Source organism: Leptonychotes weddellii, chromosome 7 (genome assembly GCF_054177405.1).
Source record: "Leptonychotes weddellii isolate Sample4059 chromosome 7, ASM5417740v2, whole genome shotgun sequence".
Lineage (NCBI taxonomy): Eukaryota > Metazoa > Chordata > Mammalia > Carnivora > Phocidae > Leptonychotes > Leptonychotes weddellii.
In genome coordinates this window covers 79,586,699-79,601,080 of record NC_138375.1, presented here as the reverse complement: position 1 = coordinate 79,601,080, position 14,382 = coordinate 79,586,699, and the positions used below count along the sequence as shown (strand labels likewise).

Sequence of the window (14,382 nt, the reverse complement as noted above, 5' to 3'; positions counted from 1 at the left end):
GCATTATTTTTATTATCATCAAATGTTGAATTACAGTGTATGGATACTGGTCTCAGTTTTCACTGGATAACTGGACTCTTTTCTAAACCTGTCTTGAAGATTTGAGTAGGCTAATAGAAGTTAATATATATCCAGTTTGAGAAGATAAAAGTTATGGACTGAGTGTTTGTGTCCCTCCCATGCCCCCCAACTTTTTAATTCCTATATTGAAGCCCTAGCCCCCCTTCCCCCATGTGATAGTATTAGGAGGTGGGGCCTTTGGGATATAATTTCATTTAGATAAGGTCATAAGTATGGAGGTCCCATGATGGGACTAGCATCCTTATAAGAAGAGGAAGAGACACCAGAGCTTCCTCTCTTGGCTATGTGAGGAAATGGCAAGATAGCAGCCCTCTGCAAGCCAGGAAGGCAGCCCTCACCAAGAGCCAAATATGGGGGTACTTTGATATTGGGCATCCCAACCTCCAGAACTGTGATAAATAAATGTCTGTTGTTTAAGTCACTCAGTCTATGTTATTTTGTTAAAGTAGCTGGAGCTGACTAATACACTTACCTTATGACAAAATCTCTTCCAACCACAAGGACCATAGTGTAGCAATGATGCAAACATGTAAAGACAAGAGCCTGGGCAGGTAGGGAAAGAGGAATTGTGGAGAAGACAACAATGTTTCTTTAACCATTTTATTCCCCAAATTGCCCACACTACTTAGGCTCTTTCTCTCTCTCCTCTCTCTCTGTTTTGTTTTCTTTGTTTTCTTTTTTTAATACTAGAAGTAGCCAGGGGCCTCACCTAAATGCAGGGAGGCTGGGAAATGGACTCTTGGCTCCAACCACTTGCTAGCAGCAACTCTATGCTATGGCTGGAGCACACACATCTTTGGTGGACAGCTGATGGGCTGTGGCACAACATTTTGTATGTTACTTACTTTAAGCTGAGAAAATGGTTTTTACAGCTATATACTCTGTGCATTCTAAGGCCACTTTAAGTTATGAGCCAAATTTTTTTTTCTTTGAGCCAAATTTTTTAATGCTTAAACATTCAGTCAATTCAGTCGACCAGCCAATCGAATAGAGGCAATCCACTTGGTTGGTTGACTGAATTTACAATTGTTTGGCTGAATGGAATGTTTACTTTGGTATAAAAAGTTTGTGCAGTAGTCCTATATGGATATAATCACATTGCAGCTAGTGTAAAATTTGTCTTTGTCGCTGTATTTATTTTTCTAGACACTGTCACCTTCTTTAATTTACTCTCCCGAATTCCTTGTGGAATGCTCCATTGTCCTAGGTTATTCAGAATGCTTCTTTCAGAGCTTAGCTGAGAATATACTGACCAGGTTTGTCTAAGCATCTTTTCAACACAAGCTAGTTTGCATGTTTTATTTTTGCTATGACTACCAGATGAAATCAATCCTACAGATCTGTTTTAAAAAAATGTCTTGTAATACTGTGTTGACAGACTATTAATTATATTAAAAGATGTCTAAAAACCAATTATATTTTAAAAAGATGTCTTTACCACAGATTTTTAAAGGAAATTTTAAAATTTTATCTCTACTTTATTGCTTGGGCTTTCAATCTGTATTTTTCTAACTTAGATTTTAGGGTGTTATCTCAGGCTTACATTAATGCCTAGCAATATGCTTTTATAAAGCCAGATTCAATTTGGCAAACGTCTCTACAGTTAGAGAAATTTGGAGTTGAACATTTAACATTGATCATGCACTTATATTTAAAATGCAGGAATTCAATAAAATGATCCATTGACAAATACAATGAGTGCCTTTTCTGTAAAGGTTGCACAAAGAAGTGAGTAATTATCTCCAAGGAATTTTCACTCTGGGCTTAATCATAGCATCTGGCACAGCAGAATTTGGTAGAGAGGACAGGACATATGTAAAAAATGTTAACTAGCAATCAAAGATAGCCCATGATAACAGCCTTATGGGTAGGTTGGAAAATCAGTTGTTTAGGAGGTCAGAGGAGACAGGTATCAAGGTCTGAAGCAGCTGGGAAGGAAACATAGATGGCATGAGTCTGTAGGATGGATCCAAAGGGAGGATGTTGTTTGGATAAGTTGAGAGATAAGGAGGTGGACATCTCAAAAAGAGGTACATATAAACGAAATTGTAGAACCTGGAATCCATATAATGTTTTTAAGTTACAGATTAGATTTTTTTCTACAGGAAACTGAGGGGTGTTAGTAAATGTAAGTAGTTTAAACATTGGAAAGATAGGTTGCTATCAGACGATGGAGAGCTCTAAATATCAATTTGATAAGTGTGGCCTTTATTTTATATTCACCAGGGAACCACTGGAGATTTTGAAATGATCTATTTGTTGATCAGCACCTTGGATCCTAAATTTGTCACCAGCTTCAGATTTATCTCCCAAGCCAGTATTTTGGGAAGTTATTATAATTTAAAGCCCAATGATGATCGGTCATTCCCTGGACTCCAACTTCTGTTTCATCTCCAACATACAGAGTAGAGAAGAAATGAACTGCTACATGGAGATTGCTTTCTTCTACTTTATCAAAACAGTGGTGTACCTTCACTTTTTCTTTCTGGGGCATGTGATTCAAGAAGAAGCAGAGTCTTATTACAGAATTGAAACCAAGGCATGTCAGGAGTATACAGATATCTCTCCTCTGAACTTTGAAGGAGATTGTTTGCTGCTAACATAAAAATAAGACTGTTTACAAATCATTAGCTTTTAAAAAAAATGACCTCTACATTGTGAGGCACTCTGCCTGTTGGACAAATACAAAAAGAATCGATTCTTGCATAGCTCTTGACTAAAGAGCTTTAATGAATAACCACCTGCAGAGCTTGTTAGACTTCTGAGTTATATGTATGGTTTATAATTGCAGCCATGTGGCAAATACAACGAGTTGACCATATTAATAGTGAGTTTATCTACACCATCTGCTGTCATATTGACATCTACTTTCTTCAACATAGCATCCTATTTATGTTCTGTTATTTCTTCTTTTCCTTATTCGTTTCAAATCATCCCCACTGATATCCGCACCATTTCATGATATCAGGAAAAAAAAAAAAAGGAGGCTTTCGGTGAAGGAGTGGAGGATGGCAGGGATAAGTGGTCAAAGGACTCAGTAAAGTCATAATTCATGGATCCAGAAAACTGTGTAAAAAGGTGAATCTTCAGGTAAGAAAGCATTTGGAGGAAGCATGAAAGAGAAGTGAGGGTTTAATTTAGGATTAACAAAAGAATCAAAGGAAATGGCGGACAGGAGAGAGGAGAATGAAGACCACATTTGTATAGGGTAATAGCAGAGCAATTCACAGAGATTAAGATGGCATTAATGTGATCCTTAGAAAGATACTTCAAATTTTTGGCAATACATTCCAATAGCAGTAACTCTGTTGTTCAGATAAGTTGAGAGATAAGGAGGTGGACATCTCAACATGGAGATTGCTTTCTCCTACTTTATCAAGACAGTGGTGTACCTTCACTTTTTCTTTAGTAGCCTTCTGAAATCAGGAGCCAACAGGTGAGGTTTCCTTTAACTTTATTCTTGAATTGCAGTCAAGATTAACTTTTTTTTTTTAAGATTTTATTTATTTGACAGAGAGAGACACAGCGAGAGGGGGAACACAAGCAGGGGGAGTGGGAGAGGGAGAAGCAGGCTTCCCGCGGAGCAGGGAGCCCGATGAGGGGCTCGATCCCAGGACCCTGGGATCATGACCTGAGCCGAAGGCAGACGCTTAATGACTGAGCCACCCAGGCGCCCCTAGTCAAGATTAACTTGTATAAGCCCCATTTTTTGATGTTTTAGTTTGTTTCCAAAGCACCGTTCCAGTTCATTTTTTCACTTATCTTCGCAAGGTAGCTGTGAGTTAGCTTCTGAGCAAATCTCCTGGCACCCAACTCTTAGCTAGTTCCATTAGAAAACATTCTACTTTGTGTGTGGAAGGTGAAAAAACATTCTATTAAATGGTTGCTAGATTTTTAGTAACTATAGCTCAAGTTCAGGAAAGGCTTGGAGTTCCAAAGAATAGAAAGATAAAGAAAAGAGCAAATGTATATATTCATTCTAAGTCAACAGAATTAACCTGGGCATTATTCGAGCGTTTGTTCCCTGAAACCATGGATCAATGATGCAGAAATAGACACTCACCTCTGACAAAGAAAAAGCATGGATACTGGCATGGGAGGACATGGTTCCTTTTCTTTCAATCCCAGATCAAATTTAAACCTGTGATTTTGGAGCTTACTCATCAGAGGAGAAATATCATGAGCTATTTGCTCTCTCTGCTGTAACACAGCTCTGGCAAGCCTGGAAGTTGTGTTGAGATCGTCAAATCTATAGTCAAGGACCATCTTTGTGAATCATGAAACCATATGCCACTGGTTGTCTGAATTGGAAAAAAAAAAAAAAAACAAAAACCCAAAACAAAAAAACCCAACTCTACACCAATGAAACCAGTGATGTGCTCAGACGGTGCCAAGGGCCATTTGACCATCTTACACCTTCTCAATCTATGCATTTAAAAAATTTGTTGCTACTGCTTGAACCATGTAAAATACCAGAACTCCTGTAGTGCTAACAAGGAATAAAGATCTTACACCAGATGGTGCCTCTTGTCTCCATCTATCTCTAGCCCAAACAATCTGCCAGAGTTTTGAAGAAAAATACGATGCGATCATGTTGCAAAGTATATGAAGAAACAGTATGAAAAGTAATCTGGCTCAAGCAATGGAATCCAGAAAGAAGGAAATTATTATGACTCTGAGCCTATGGATGAGTGGGTATTGTTATCCCTGAATTTTAGTCCTTAAGACAAATGATATACCCAGGCATAGCTGGAAGGTGAGTGTCTCACTGAAATGTCTCTTTGCATCTCTGCAGCATATTGACATCAGTGAATATGGTTGAAAGTTCAGAAATTCATCTGGATATTTTTCTTATATAACACAAAATGAACAGTTTGACTTTTATAAAACTTGCTAGATGTAAAAGGATAGTGCACAGAAGAACTTTATTTTGTAACAATTTTTTTTTCTATATTGCCTTTACTGAATTTGGTCATCTTAGTGACAAGAACTTCGATACAGTTTTTATGTCCCTTTTGTAAAATATTGTTAAAATTTTCTTTAATAAGCTTGGATGGGATTTTTGTTTGTTGGTTTTTGGTCATTTTTCTGCTTCTCTCTAAGACTTTTGTGGCCACAGTGTTTTCAAGTATCCTCCTGCGCTTCCATACTTTGATGAAGGTATTGGTACCTCTTTGCCATAAAATCTTTGACAATTTTATCTAACACAGGATTCTAAAGTGCTTTATGATTGGAGGATATTTAGTGGGAGAGAAAGAACCTTTTCGTGTATTTTCTAGATGCAACTCATCTGAACAGACAATTGAGTTTTAGGTTGACTTTTGGTGCTTGGACTGGAGTGATATAAATGGTGAGCCTAGAAAATAATGGTGATTTGATAGAATGTAGCTCACTGGTGCTCTCAGAGTGTGGTCTGCACACTGATTTTGATCAACAACTCTGATGAGACAAATACAGAAATGGAGAGCCAGCATTTAGAAACTTCTACAGCAACCTGACATAGCTGGGCCCTCCAAGCATATGATCACTTTTCCAAAAGTTCATTTTATTTTAGTTTACCAAAGTATCAGTCCATGATGGGTTGGAGGAAATAAAAACCATGTTCACTAACTGTGTTCAGACTGTTTACAAGGCATTACTTTAGAGTCCATAATTCCATCATTTTATGTAAGATGCATTGCAATAGAGACAATGGATCCCCTATGAAGAGGAGGTTATAGCAATAATCTAGTTATGCATTAAACATCACAGCTTTAATGATAGCCGTGAAAGGAAAGGAACACAGAACTTACACAGGAGAAGGGATGAGATGTAGTCCTGAATTGAATGGGCCATGTAACAAGGAGATATGTGCAGCCCTAAGCCTGGTATCAGCCTAGATGGTGTTGCTACCAGTTCACATAAGATAGACTTATTGGATAAAGAGCTTCAAAAACACTAGGAATTCTGGCTTTTTAATTTTGAGTTGGTGCTGGCAAAACATCTATTTAGAAATGTGCAGTGAACCAGGAAAGACTGTGGACCTCAACTGAAGAGTTCAATATTAGAAATTTAGAACAGATGGGAAATTCTTCCTGATTGTTGTATTTAGGAAAGGAAGTTCCCCTCTTCACATTTTCTCATGTTTGAGATAACACCAGTGCAACTTTTCTTCTTTTTCCTTTCAAGGTAGAATGTAGTATATGGAAGTGGATGAAGGACATGTGCTCAGAACCCTCTTGCCTTTGCAGGATGTGTTGGCATATTGCAAACATTTGAAAAATGCCAGAGCCACAGGTTAGCCCATCAAAAAAGTAACAAAGCCTACTTAATGTTGATGTATCGAAATGATATTTTAAGTAAAACGTGTTTTTGGTATTTCAGATTTGAATTTCATCAAAGAAATAAAATAAAAAATGAGTAGTGATTAAATCTTCTCAGGTTATCTCCATAAAAACTTTTCTTTTTTTTTCTCCTTTAATTTCTTAATAGGGTTGTAATATATTTTTTTTTTAGTGCTAACAATACTATCATTGCGATTTCTGATTCCTAATTGTACTATTATTAGTGATACTGTTAATTTTATTTTAAACCTTTTGTTAGTTTATAGCATTTTTACGGACTGTGAAAATGATCCATATGGACAACTGTTTATATTGTTGCTTCCATGGAAATCCTATTACAGAGTTATGGCTAAGGGAAAGGGTGGCAACTCATCTAATTCACAACGCGTACACATACCCATAAACACTCACACACAAACAGCCCCCACACACCTATAAACACACATAACTACCAGATGGTCTCTTTTGACTCCTTGGTGCAGGTAGTAAAGAAAATGTTGGGATTCGGGTGCAGATTCATCTCTCTAGGTCTAGGAGCCTCTGGCATTCACCCCAAATACAGTGTGGATTGTTTATTTTTCAGACATATCTCATAGATGTGTTAGCTTCACAGCTGGAAAGAAGCCCTTTTCATTTTATCTTCTATCGTCAAATACCTAACCCATTCCCAATTTAGCCCCGCTGCCAAGGGAGAGGGACAATTCCACTTGCTATGGACTCTGAGGGAATGAGGAGCAGAATGACACATCCCCCTGAGATTTGGGAAGTATGTTGCTTGCTGGGTAAACCCGGCCTTGCATAAATGGCAGAGGCCAAATCAACGTATGCTAAATAATCTCCCCTAGCTCCTTAACGTGTACAAAACATGGAGGCAAAATAATAATTTCTGTTTTATTTTTTCCCTCTTCTTCCTGGACCATCCTTCTAAAACTTCACATTGCCTCTCCTTTTCATGTCTCTGTGTTCTTCCCTCTTTGTGGGCATCATTTGATGGGCAAAGAGTGCCTGCTTACACGTTGCTCGTCATTTAGGCTGTTGCCTCATGTGCAGGGTATTTCAATGTGATTGCACCTCTATTCAGCTACTGACAGAAGTGGCAATGTTGTAGACAGGGATATTTGCTATTGAAACAAACAAAGCGTGTGGTGTTATAGATTTGTATGCAAAACCTTCACAACAAAACTAAGTAGCTATTTACTTTAAATATGCCAATTAACTGTTACTAATGTACAGTGCAATTCTAGGTTAAGGATGATTGATGGTAACACGCAGTGAAATGTTCTTAAACTACAGTCAGGAAATGTAAATGTACAAAATGGAAAGAACCAGCAGCTGACAGCACTAGTTACATGTTTCAAAACAACACTTTCAAATTGTTCCTTTATTGTTCTTTCATCCTTTCTCTATGCTGCACTTCTACAGCCTGGTAGCCAACACTATACTAAGAAAGTTTCAGAAAAGAGAAAACATTTTAGTACAAAGTAAACATCATGGGCTTAATCTCATTTGGTTCACTCAGGCAGAACTCTTAGGAACCACAGTGGGAGTTTTGCTTGACTGAGGAGAATAGTATTGTCTCTTCTAAATGTCTGACATTGAATCTGTTGCTATTACAAAACTAATTAAAAGGAGAGATGACTTCTCCGTTAGTTGCTATGCCCTGTCTCCACAGACACTCACTTCTTCATTTGCTCTAGACCAACACTATCCAAAAGAAATACAAAGAAAGCCACAGGTACTAGCCACATACATATTTTAAAATTTTCTAGAAACTAAACTTAAGAAGTAAAAAGAAACAGATGACATTAATTTTAATAACACTTTATTGAACCCAATATTTCCAAACTACTAGCATTTTAACACAGAATCAATGTAAAGTATGAATAAGGTGTTTTTGCATTCTTTTCTCCATACTGGGTCTTTGAAATTTGGTGTGCATTTGGTGCTTATAGCTTTAGCCAATTCAGAAGAACCACATCGTAAGGTTTTGGTAGCTTTCCTTGGCCAGAGTGTACTGTATGGGATAGCAGAGCTCTGTACATCACCATTTAAGGAGCCAGTCTAGTGTTTGTGATTAAAATGATTACTTTGGACAGTCAGGAAAAGCTGGATATGCATCCCATATCAACACAATGATGCAGTTGATGTTCAATTCTGTCAATCACTGTTAAAGCCTGCCATGTTGTTGGGGGAAAGATTAGTTAAATTTATAAACTCAGTCAGCTGATTGATGATTTTATAAAGCTACCTGGCTGTTAAATGTTATAATTTTTGTGCCAGGGATACCATATAAATATTCTTATAGTGAAATCCCAAAAGATAAAAAGAGAATTACTTAAAAATAAAAATATGTTAAGGGTCTTTTGATATGCATCATTTAAATGCCAGTTGAACATTTTCATGGTGCATTTCTTCACAACAGTAAAAGTTGGGTGTGTATTGTTAGAAAAACAATGAGTGCAGATACTGTTGAGTGAACCCTCTAAGAAGGAAAATTGGATCTACTTAACTCCAGTTAATTATTTATTAACACTAATCATAAACTAAAAAACATAATGCAAACATGATTAGGCAGAAATTGAACCTCAAACAAGGGAGGCAATAACAAAAGAGCTTTTGGGGGGAGGATAATAGATTTTTCCAAAATCAGACAAATTGTATTAATTTAGTGTTTTCTGTATGCAACACACTGGTAAAAGCAAATGACAACAAGAATGACAACACAGTTATGTCATGCATGTTCAGGTTTAGGAAAGACACTTATGTGAGGAGAAACCTCTAAAACAAACCATAATGAAATAAGTGCTATAATTAAGGTAGTTATCAGAAGTACTGAGAAATTCTCTAAGTGTGGTGTCTCTAAAGAATCATGGAGAAATGAGGAAAGGCACCCATTTCCACCCCTCCCCTGCTTTGCTCTGCACCCCTCACCTCCACTGGCTGCATTTCCTAGATTTCTGGGTCAGCTGACTCTCTAGTGGGTTCAGCCTGTGGGAAACCCAGTGGAAAAGTAAAGGGTTGGAGGAAGGGGCAAACCAGGTTATTTTCCTTTGTTTCTCTGTGCCTCAGGGGATATTTCTGGAAATGTCTCAAGTAGTGTCTTCTCTATATAGTTGCAACTCCTGCTCTACATTACTGTCACAGTTCCATCTTCCTCTGGGTGACCCTAACCCCTGGCCCTGGTATCACAGGCTCTTGCTTTTTCTTCTCTAGCCTAGAAGACCTGGTGACTTCCTGCTTTTCTCATCTCTGGGTTGCCTCCCCACTCCTTATTCAGTGAGTCTTTCTGCATCTGTGTAACCAATTCCTTGTATTAAATCCACTCCCTTCCACTGTTTTAAATACTTAGAGACCCACCTTCCCCTAGTTGAATTGTGACTGATACCGAATGAAACAAAATGTGCCACTTGCCAAATGAATTATTAAGCAGATTACATATGTGCACCCAAAAGTAGGCAGTGCTCACTAAGAGCCAATGTGAGTTTCTTAGCAGCAATCATGACCAATTCACTTTGCTTATTTAATTGGTGGTTAAAGAAATACTGGCATTAGTACATGAGCAGTGCCTTTGAAGTGATCTCTCATGATGTCCTTGTGGTTAATAGACACATGTGTGTTGGATGATACAGATTTAGTCAGGTTTATAGGCTGTACTGGAAAATATCTAGAGGGAACCATGGCTGCTTTTCAATATTTGAAGAGGGATTAGATTAAATCTTTGAAACACTAGAGGCTAGAGCCAGGATCAATGTTTGAAGTTCAGGGAATCTGATTTTGGCTTAGTAAAGGGAAGTGCATTCTAAGAATTAGACTTCTTCAGAAATGGAATAGGTGCTCTGTGAGGAAAATGATTTCTGCCCTGGTTGTATCTAGATAGATTTTACCAGATTTTTTTTTTTAAAGGGATCCTTGCATTGAACTTGAAATACATTATTCTTAAAGTCTCTTCCAGTTCTGAAAGCTGAAGAACTTATGGATATGGTCATCCATGCTTGATATTAGCATGACTCCCAATGCAATTTTGTCATTTGATGAGACTTCAGAAGGAGCCCCAGAACTTGCACTCCCTCTGGCCAATCATTGTTAATGTAAATGGTCCTTATCCTGGTGAAAAACAATTAATCAAATTTCCTGGTTTATCGAAGCAAAAATATATAGTTTTTTAGTTTAGGGATAAAATGTTTTTCTCTCATTTTGAGAAAATCAACATGTAAAGGAAGGGGCACAAAGTATGCACAAATACTACATAAACATCAATGGATGTATTTAAAATATAAAGATATGCATACAAGAAATTTTGAATGTTTTAGTGAGGAATGACATCAGTCTTGTGTGGGTTAGTTGTCAGGACAAAACTTGACTTCATAAGGAAGTTTTTGTAGAAGATGAAAATTTTAGCAGGTATTTTTATCACCAGCTATGACAGAAAACAGTTGAACTTCAGCTACAATCAATCAGTCAATCAATCAATCATTCAGTCATTCAACAACTTTTCATCAAACACCTGCTATATGTTTAGCATCAGAGATAGCCAAGAGCAAAGTTTTTAAGCAGGGGGAGTTGTTTTCTTGTCTCTTTTACTCTGCCCTTGCCCACTGCATGATGTCAAGCATTTGAAAGATTTCCAATGACCTCTAGGTCTCTGAGAAAATATTTTGCAATAAGACACAAAATATATCCTAAGTAACATTACTTGTTGAATAGAGATATGGATGAGTGAACACATGAGTTCACTTCTATTAAGAGGATTTTATTCACTTGTTTTTGATGAACATCTTTTGAGTACCTGTTATAAACAAAGCACTGAATGAATTACATATTGTTCCCACTTTCAAAAGTTTCCAGGGTCATGATGATAAACCCATACACAGAGCTCACTGTAATACAACATAAGTGCTGTGCTGTGGTAACACAGAGGGCATGATTAATTTATTATTTCTGCTGCAATGGGGGTTGGGCAAGAGGAAGGAGCTGATGTGGGAGAAGCTTCATAAAAGGGACAACATATAAACTGAGACTAAGAAAAAAAAATACCTCTTTCTGCAGAGAGGAGTAAGGGGAAGAATCCTATAAGCAGCAAAAAGTGGAGGCTTAAAGTTATTTGCTTTTTAACAGCTCTTAGGTTTTCACTGGCATTAACCAGGGGTCAAAGCACCATTGTGGGAATTTAAGGAGATATTGTCTCTAATAGACTCTTCATGGAAAGCTCTTATTCTTTAGTGTAGGGCCAGCCGGGTCCATTATTCTGCTACATGCTAATATATTATATTAATAGTGCCTAATAATCACTCTTAGTGGCCTGATAAATTCAAAGAATAATGCACATTGAATTTTTCAGGTTTGAACAAAGATTTTCAATTGAAGCGGTAGGCATTAATTCTTCCTTTCAAAACCAACATCTGCTAGCTCGTTTTTCAGCAAGCAAGGTATTCACTTTGTAGAAGTAAACTCATCTACAGCATGACACACAATAATATTAATGTACTACTAACAAGATTTTTTCTTTAAAAACATGTATTTATAACATTATGGTCTCCTAACATTCTGATCTTTTAGCACCTTCCAACTCTTATGGTGGCTGACAAAGCAAGGGCACCTCCCTCATCTCTAGATTTGCCTTTCCTCTTTTGGGTAGAAGCATTGAAAAGAACAACTTTCAGGCCAAAAGAAACAAGGTCAAGAGGCTGGATACTCAGTAGATTTGCTACCAAAAAAATCTACTTGGCGGATTAAACTGCAGGAGCTATATAGCCTGAAGAAATTCTGTAATAAACCGGAAACAAATCACTAAAAGGAAACACTGAGAAAAAGATTAGTTTCAGCTAGGAAGGTGTTTTAGTCAGAATTTTCCTAGGATTATGAAATTTGCAGTTAATTTACAACAAGTTTTAATTTAGCTCTTAATTTTACTAGTCAAAATCTTGTTCTACTTTGGATCTACTGATTTTTTCATTCCAGAGTGAATGCCACTTTTAAGGGGTGGTTTATAAACCAATAATTTAATCCACATTCTGCTAAAACTTTTAGTATAAGTGCTTTACTCAGAAGTATTTTTTCTTTCTTAAAAAATCTGATTTTAATTGCCAAACTCATTTTTAAAAGTCAATTCAATGAAAAAAATTCTATGGTTTCCATTGTTGTTGTTTTTTTTTTTCTTTCTTAAACCCAAGGGAAAATGTGGATGAACAACAACAAAAAAGTACGCATGTAGAGTCTTCTTTAATGTCTCATTTTGGTGATGTATGAAATCAAAACCAAATTGTTTGAACCAGTGAGAAGGCTTAGTTGAATTATCCAGAGTGCTTGTGTTTTGCCATTGTTTCTTGTGATGATTTTATTTTGTTCTCTTGTATGAACCACCATATTAACGTATGCTAAGTAAGGGACAATTTTTAAATGTACACGTTTTGGTTACTAAATCTGCCTCTACTTTAGTTTGTGTCAAAAATTATTCTGGAGTTTCTAGTAAGAATGCTTAAGACAAGATGAGTAGAAGAAGCAACTAAAAGAGACCTAAATGAGATGAACAGGAGTTTATTTAGTAAATAAAGGCCGTCTTTTATGATTCTGCTCTTTAGGGGAGAATGTAATATTTTCTCATTTGAATACCTTATGATGAAAAAGTATTTGGACAATTTAATCAAACCCAACAAAGAACCTGAGTCACTTATCTGCATATTAAGTGTGTATATTATACTGCAGTCAAATGGATTGGCTTCTAGAATTAACTGAAGTCATCTGTCATATGGTCACTACCAGTAAATGATCAGAAGAAATGGAATGGTTCAGATTCATTCACTGTAGAGTGTTTTTAAGGAGAGATTTCTTTCCAACATTGTATTACTTAACACCTTTTTAGTCATAATAACAGTGATCCATGTCAAACTAGCTTAATTAAAACATAAAAATTTATCGGAAGGATACTTCACATAACACAAGGTCAGAAAATACAAAACTGGGGCTCAAGATAGGTTGTAATTTGGAGTCCAGATGGTAGTTCTTGCTCTCTCTCTCTCTCCCATTCTCTCTCCTAAAGGCCTGATTCTCTGGTTCTAGGTGCACCTCTGTTTCAGTCTTCTCTCTGCCTCTCCGGTCCCATGGCTCCCAAATTTACATGTCCTGTTTAGCAAGGTGGTCTTCAGAACAGATTTTCAGGGAAGAAAATCAATCAGATTGACTTTGGTTTAGGATAGGTGTTGACCCCTAGTTACATAGAAGATGGTGTCTCATGTACAAATATAGTTGCCAGGTTTCCATCTCCAAGGGAAGTTGGGGAATGTTGATTTCTACAAGAGGAGACATAATAAGTGGTGGACCTCTCAAAGGTAACCCATTAAAAATATAATGAATTGAATTCTCTTAAAGGCACACACACACACAGATATAGCCTATAGTTTTCCTATAAGTATAATGTACTCACTGAAACTTTATAGTGTAAGACATTTTAAAATATTTTGGCAGCAATAAATTTTGGGAAATTTAGTATGGAGAGGTAACATATATTGGGGAAAGAAGAAAAATCTGGGGGAGTGACAGATTTGGGTTCAATTTTTGGTCCCTCCATGTAGTAAGGGAGCTGTAGGTAATTACTCCACCTTCACCATCACAGTTTGCATGCCTATGAATTGGGGAGAACGATACCTACCTCACAGGAGTTCTGGTAATTAACAGTGTGTACGTGCAATGGCAAGAACGGTGGGTAATCTGTGCCAAAAGTCAATAAATGGAGCTGTCCTTACTATCCTTATATTTAGTGTGATTTGCAGTCATATCATAACAGCTTAATGTCAAATGAAGTACATATATGTTGTTGGTTCAAAGGAGGCTACTTTGGAGCAGCCCCTGAAAAACTTGAAAATAGGGAATTGAATATATTTTTCTTAAGATTAAAATATAAAAGCAACTCAGAATGAAACAGAGGGAGGTAAGTAAAGTCATTTTAAAGTACTCTCCCAGATTGTCTTTATTACTCCTTCCA

At 37.0% G+C, this 14,382-nt stretch overlaps 1 long non-coding RNA gene across 8 annotated transcripts in view; it reads left to right on the top strand.

The window, feature by feature from the left end:
- LOC115944730 (uncharacterized) overlaps positions 1-14,382 on the top strand; it is a 127,920-nt gene that overhangs the window by 99,035 nt on the left and 14,503 nt on the right. For 4 of the 8 annotated variants that reach the window (XR_014147074.1, XR_014147075.1, XR_014147076.1 and 1 more), the window contains 3 exons: positions 3,050-3,171; positions 4,629-4,837; positions 6,250-6,357. The exons of 3 other annotated variants lie outside the window; for them this stretch is intronic. This is a non-coding gene — a long non-coding RNA (uncharacterized LOC115944730). The remainder of the gene's footprint in view (positions 1-3,049; positions 3,172-4,628; positions 4,838-6,249; positions 6,358-14,382) is intronic. One more of the 8 variants, XR_014147082.1, reaches the window with a different exon arrangement.